General features: G+C 44.8%; 1 long non-coding RNA gene across 1 annotated transcript; it reads right to left on the reverse strand.

Moving 5' to 3' along the window:
• Window positions 1-796: 796 nt before the first annotated feature.
• LOC140186291 (uncharacterized) lies at window positions 797-6,729 on the reverse strand. The gene is made up of 3 exons (XR_011882837.1): window positions 6,180-6,729; window positions 5,913-5,961; window positions 797-1,004 (listed from the first exon to the last, which is right to left on the reverse strand). It is a non-coding gene; the product is annotated as an uncharacterized lncRNA (long non-coding RNA).
• Window positions 6,730-7,429: the final 700 nt, after the last annotated feature.

Raw genomic sequence — 7,429 nt, forward strand, 5'->3', positions numbered from 1 at the left:
GGCATTGCTCCTTGCTAGAGCCCATGATGGAGCTGTCTGAGGGCACAACTTTCTACAGCTTCTTTCGATCTTGTGCTGTAGCCCCCCCCCTTTCCCCCAGCCCCCATACTAGACAGCGATGGGTAGTCTGTAGAAATTATCCAGCGTCTTTGGTGATATACCAAATCTCTACAAACTCCTTATGAAATATAGGTGCTCTCATACCTTCTTGGTAATTGTATCAATATGTTGGGTGCAGTATAGATCCTCAGAGACGTTGACACCCTGGACCTTGAAATTGCTCACTCCTTCCACTTCTGATCCCTCTGTGAGGACTGGCATGTGTTCCCTCACCTTACTCTTTCTGAAATCCACAGTCAGTTCTTTGGTCTCACTGACTTTGAGTGCAAGGCTATTGCTGTGACACCACTCAACTAGCTGATATGTCTTGCTCCTGTACGCCCTCTCATCACCATCTGAAATCCTGCCAATAGTTGTGACATCAGCAAATTTATAGATGGCATTTGAGCTGTGCTGAGCCACACAGTCATGGGTGCAGACAGAGTAGAGACGTGGGCTAAGCACACATCAATGACTAACACTGTCCGAGGATGTGCTGGGAGCACCCCACAAGTATCGCCATGTTTTTGGCGCTAATATCGCATGCCTACAACGTACTAATCCTAACTCAAATATCTTCGGAATGGAGAATAAAACCAGAGCACTCAAAGGAAACACACTAGGTCACGGTGAGAACGTACAGACTCCTTGTATCCAGTGATGGGAATTGAACCCCAATCGTTGATCGCTCGTGTTGTAAAGTGATTGCGCTAACCGCCACGCTACTGTACTGTCTCGGCCCGAAACGTCGACTGTACCTCTTCCTGTAGATGCTGCCTGGCCTGCTGTGCTCCACAAGCATTTTGTGTGTGTTGCTTGAATTTCCAGCATCTGCAGATTTCCTCGTGTTTGCAATTGCTGTCCAGCGTGGCTCAAAGGGTCAGAAGGCATGCTCCACACCGTATCTCAATAAAAATAAATAAATAAATTCTAATATATTTCTTTATTTCAAGTAAATGCCTGCAAGAAAATGAATCTCAAGGTAGCATATGGTGACGTATGTGTACTTTCACAATAAGTCTACGTTGACACTTTGAGGGAGCCTGTGGGTCATAGTAAGATTTACAAACATGACACACTCAGTGCCTGGGGTCAGCATTGAATCTGGGTCTCTGAAGCAGTGAGGAAACACCCCTATTAAGAGAGGATGTTTTGTCAGGTGGGAGGGTCTGAGACCAGAGGGCACAGCCTCAGAACTGAGGGGTGTCCTTTTCAATCAGAGATGAGGAGGAATTTCTTTAGCCAGAGAGTGGTGAATGTGTGGAATTTGTTGCCACAGGAAGCTGTGAAGGTCACGTCTTTATGTATATTTAAGGCAGAGGTTGATATATTCTTGATTAGTCAGGCATGTAGGGATGTAGGGAGAAGACAGGAGATTGGGGCTGAGATGGAAAATGGATCAATCATGTTGAAAAGATGGAGCAGAATCGGAATCAGAATCAGGTTTATTATCACCGGCATGTGTCATGAAATTTGTTAACTACTTGATGGGCCAAATGGCCTAATTCTGCTCTCAAAGCTACAAACTCATACATCCTTGGCATGTGGGCGGAAACCTGAGCACCCGGAGGAAACCCACATGGTCACGCGGCAAACTCTACACAGGTAGCACCCGAGGTCAGGGTTGAGCCTGGGTTGCTGGAGTTGTAGGAAAGGTCGGCTTTATCTGTCACATGTACATTGAAACATACAGTGCAGTGTGTCATTTGCGTCAAATCTAATCAGCGAAGGTTGTGCGGAGGAGCAGCCACAAGTGATGCCACACGTCCGGCGTCAACATAGCAAACCCGCAACTTAGTAACCCTGAGCTGTATGCCTTTGGGATGTGGGAGGGAACTAGAGCAGCTGGGGCAAACCCAGGGGGCAAACACACATCGAACCCCGATCGCACAGCCGGTGCTGTAAAGTGCTGCGCCAACCGCTATGCCGCCATGTGACCAGCGTCTCTGCCAACAGTGCCCGTGAGCTCCCCAGCATGCCCATCACATGATGGGGCCTCAGCAGTGACATTGGGCACCATAGACAGCGAACACTGCCCACACCTTTCAGCATTGGAAGGTGACAGGAAAGAGCCCAGAATGAATCATTAACGTAATACAGTGCAGGGTAAATCTCTTGTTGATTACATTGTGCTGAAATAAGCAGGGTCATTTATTTGAGTGACTGGGCCATTTTGGCTTGATGTGACCATAAGAATCAGCACCAGGGGTAGTCCATTCTGTCCCTTGTTTATTCCACCTGTGATGATATTGAATGTAGCCATTTGAGAGGACTCAACTTAAAACTTTTAGCTCCACATGATATAAGCATCTACTCGTATCCTCACCTTAGGGAGATTGTACTGTACGAACGTACACTTCAAGAATTATTTTACTTCACTAGTTTATTTTCTTCCTGAAGGGGGGCTAGCTGTAAACAATCTCCATTTCAAATAGTGAGCCACCCATACCCAGCAGCAAAGAGATAGTTCCAACTAACGAAGCAAATTAAACATAATTTATTTTTAAGTGAAATATGTTTAATTCTGAGAAGTTATACAGTTATACTATAAATTATAAAGATATAAGGAGATTTATAACTTTCGAAGGATTTCAAAACAAAAGTACGATTCTCACCAACTAGAAAGACCTACGAATGGGCTGCAGACAAGTGCCGTCACAGAAACTGAGGCTGAGGGACAGATTCCATGTCTTCTCTCTGTCACTACCAATCCCAGCTGCCTTCTATCATTTATACTGTTTTTCTATTAATTGGCATCAACTGTGTGTGATGTTTCTCAACTATATTTATCAGACCAGATGGATCCAATGTTTAACTAGGCCAATGTAGACCCCATTGTTTCTCTTTATAAGTCACGAGGGTGAGTAAAGTGAACTGAATTAAAACTCGGAGGCTGGTGGGTAAACTGTCCTTGTTGGGACTCATCACTCCTCCCTCTAAGTGGACCTTGGATTTCTTGGCAGAAGGACCCCAGTCAGTCCGAATCGGCAGAAGCATCTCATGCTGAGCACTGGTGCTCCCTCAGGCTCTGTACTCAGCCTTCTGCAGTTCACATTGCTGACTCATGACTGCACTGCCAGATTCAGCTCAAACTACAGCACCAAGTTCACTGGTGACGACGGTGGTCGGCTTCATCAGCAACAACAATTGAGTCAGCATACAGAGAGGCTTGCCAAGATGTGTGAGAACAACCACCTAACAAAACAAGAGACAAAAGAGAGGACCGTAGACTTCAGGAAGGTGCAGCTCGACCACTCTCCACTGAACATCAGCGGCTCTGCTGTGGAGAGGGTGAAGAGAGCAGAGCTCCATGGAGTGCGCTTAATGGACGACCGAACCTGGACTCACAACACCATCTCATTAGCACCACACACAAAATGCTGGGAGGACTCAGCAGGTCAGGCAGTATTTCAACCCGAGACCCTTCCTCAGGACTGAGAGGGAAGAGGGGAGATGCCTGAATTAGAAAGTGGAGGGAGGGGAAAAGGCTAGCTGGAAGGTGATAGGTGAAACCAGGTGGGTGGCAAAGGTCAAGGGCTGGAGATGAAAGAACTTAATTGGAGAGGTGAGTGAAAAGAAGTAAAAGGTCAGAGTGGGGGATAGGGTGGGTGGGTGGGGGGCGGGGGAGGATGTTTGGTTCACCGGAAGGAGATATCTACATTCATGCCATCAGGTTGGCGGCTACCCAGACGGAATATAAGGTGCTGCTCCTTCACCCTGAGGGTGGCCTCATCGTGGCCCAAGAGGAGGCCGTGGGTTGACACATTGGAAAGGGAATGGGGGTCAGAATTAAAATGTTTGGCCACCAGGAAGTCCCACTTATGGAGGATGGTGCAGAGATGCTCGACAAAGCAATCCCTCAATTTATGGCGGGTAAAGATATGTTTATTGGTGGGGTCCCTCTGGAGATGGCAGAAGTTGCGGAGGAAGTTGTGTTGGACGCGAAAGTTGATGGGGTGGTAGATAAGGACAAGAGGGACAGTGGGAAGATGGGGTGAGTGCAGATGATTAGCCAAGAAGGCACAGCAGCTTATACACATTCCGAGGAGATTGAGATGTGCTAGGCTCACCCATTCTCCCCCCCATTCTAACAACTTTCTACAGGAGCACCACTGAGAATGTCCTGTCTGACTACATTATTGTGTGATATGGAAGCTGCAAGGCATCACACTGTAGATTAAATGTCTGAAGCATTGCAGGAGATCTCTACCACTCATTCCACAATCCCTTTAACTCACTACCATCAGAAAGGAGGTACAGGGGCATCAGAACTATGACTGCTAGACGGGATAGCAGATTTATCCCCCAGGCTGTGAGACTAATGAATATCCTGCCACCACCGAGGTCTCATCACTAGGACAAAGAGCTGTTTACAGTGTACTGTACTGTTAGCTGTTTACCCGTGCCGCACACTTCACATGCATTTTGAATTATGTTTTATTAACTCGATTATGTTTATATTTTGTTTTATGTGCTGTGTGTGGGACATGTATTGTGGATGATTCACAGTCCAAAGGACTGCTGTTTTGTTTGATTGTCAGATGACAATAAACTTGAACTTCAACTGAGTAAATAACAAACATCTTGAACATTGGGCAATTTCTGCTGCTGTGTTAAGAAGGAAATTATCTTAGTGAACAACAAAGCTCTGATACTTGGACAGGTTTTGCAGTTGTGGTGAAAAACTGAGTTTAGTAATAAGCCCTTTTGGGGCCTGGGAAGTGATTATCCATCATTTACCATTCAGTGAGATCCTGGTTAATCTTCCACATCAACATCACTTTCTGAATGCTAGTCCCATTATGCTTGAATCCATGGACATCCAGGAATATCTTGACCTCTGTCTTAAAATTCCACAGATTACCCTTTGGGTCAGATGATATGGTACTCATTCAGGAGACATATGGAAACTTTTCCTGTAGATTTGAATGGAAGTCAGGAGGTCGAGGCTGACAGCCAGAGCCAACTTTGTGAATTGATGCGAGTCTTCTGGGAAGGTTGATGCCTAATATCTTCAGGCCCGACATTAGGGACTGCCATGGGATGAAAGTACGGTGTATGACAAGAGTGGGAGAGAGGTACAGGGGAGGGGGGCTGGTCTTGCTGTTGTTACTTTGTTCTGTATTGTTCTGCTGAGTATTTTGGGTACACTAAGTTAACACTGGAATGTGTGGCAACACTTGCGGGCGGCCCCCAGCACACCCTCGTTGGCTGTCAATGCAAATGATTCATTTCACTGTCTGCTTCAACACATATGTGACAAATAAACATGAACCTTGAAATCTTGAAAACAATCTTGAGATGTCAGAGGGCTAGATTTTAAGGGTAAGGGTAGGGGTAGGGAATTTAAAAGGGATTTTAAGGAAGAAAACTTCACCCAGAGGTGGGTTGGAATCCGGACTGAGTTGTCTGACAGAATGGCAGAAGTAGGTCTAGTGTTTAGATGAGCACCTGATCCATAGAGGCTGCGATGAATATGAGCTGAGATACTGGGAATGGGTTTAATATAGATGGTTGGTTAATAGCTGGCAAGGCTATAGCGGGCTGAAGGGCCTGTTTCTACACAGCCTGATTCTGTGACTCCATGACATTGAGCCCAACTACTGTATGGAGTTACAATACTCTGCAGTGATGTTATATTAGTGAACCAGCAAAACCAGGATGGAGTTCAAATCCCACCACAGCAACTAGTAATTCAATTTAAAAAATAAAGCAGGATTTAAAAGGCTGGTATTATTGATTTTGCTGGCTTATTAATGTCATACATGAGAAAAAAAAACAATGTTCTACTTTTAGTCAGTCTGAATGCTCACCTTAGTTGTCTCTTTACTGCCCTCTGAAGTGGTCAAACTCATCACACTGCTGAAGAATAATCAAGAAAGAACATTACACACTGGTCCAGTCAAAAAAAAAAAACCATTGATTGACTGCGCTAATAATAAAAAGAGCTTCATGGCCAAATATGTTCTCCACACGCCTCCCTCCCACCCTACGACTGTTCACTCAGCCACCATATCCTTCTAACATCAAGACCACACCTTGAACATTATCAGTTTCTCTTTCCACAGATGCTGCCTGACCTTCTGAGGGTTTCTGTCCATGCTCTGGTTTTGTTCCCGATTTTCATCATCTGCATACTTTTATTCTCAAACCCCTCCTTCTATCCTCCAGGCTGTTCCCAGTAACTCTGGGTACCACGGTCCACAGGGCCATGATCGAGGAATAGAGTTTGGTGAACCAGTCACCCTTACTCTCCACTGAAACATCTTGTGCTCAACTTTGAGTGAACCACATAGATTAAACAAAATAATAAATATGTGAACATCCAGTAAGTGAGTATTGTATTTGTCAGTGAACAGGAACTGCCTGTGCTGTCAAAACTGGAACATTTCCTCCGCATCAACAAACAGTGATCTCACCCCTTCCTTTGACATTATTGATAAGAAAACAACACTGATCATCATTTTCCTAACATAAGACTGTAAGATCATAAGTTATAGGAACAGAATTAGGCCATTTGGCCCATCGAGTCTACTCCGCCATTTCATCATGGCTGATCCATTTTCCTCTCAGCCCCAGTCTCCTGCCTTCTCCCCTTATCCCTTTGTGCTCTGACTAATCAAGAATCTATCAACTTCTACCTTAAATATACCCAGTGGCTTGACCTCCACAACCTCCTGTGGTAACAAATTCCACAAATTCGCCACTCTCTGCCTAAAGAAATTACTCCTCATCTCTTTTCTAAAAGGACATCCCTCTATCCTGAGCTGTGTCCTCGGGTCTTAGATTTCTCCACCACAGGAAACTTCCTCTCCAAATCTACTCTATCGAGGCCTTTCAACATTCGATAGTTTTCAGCGAGGTCCCTCCTCATTCTTCAGAATTCCAGTGAGTACAGGCCCAGAGCCATCAAACACTCCTCATATGATAAGCTATTCAATCTTGGAATCATTTTCGTGAATCTCCCTTGTAAACACATCCTTTCTTAGATAGAGGGCCCAAAGCTGCTCAAGATACTCCAAATAACACATCACCAGTGCCTTATAAACCCCGACCATTATATCCTTGCTTCTATATTCTAATCCCCTCGAACGTAAGGTGTGCCACAGGAGAAGAAAGCAGTTTAGAAGCTCCTGAAGTCAAGTCAAAATAAAATTTATTATCAAAGTATATATATGATACCATACACTACCTTGAGATTCATTGTCTTGCAGGTATTTACAATAAAGAAATACGATAGAATTTACAAAAAACTATGCATAAACATATATTGACAAGCTACCAATGTGCAAAAGACAAACTGCAAATACAGAATAACACTGAGCACATG

This window comes from Mobula birostris, chromosome 1, assembly GCF_030028105.1.
Source record: "Mobula birostris isolate sMobBir1 chromosome 1, sMobBir1.hap1, whole genome shotgun sequence".
Lineage (NCBI taxonomy): Eukaryota > Metazoa > Chordata > Chondrichthyes > Myliobatiformes > Myliobatidae > Mobula > Mobula birostris.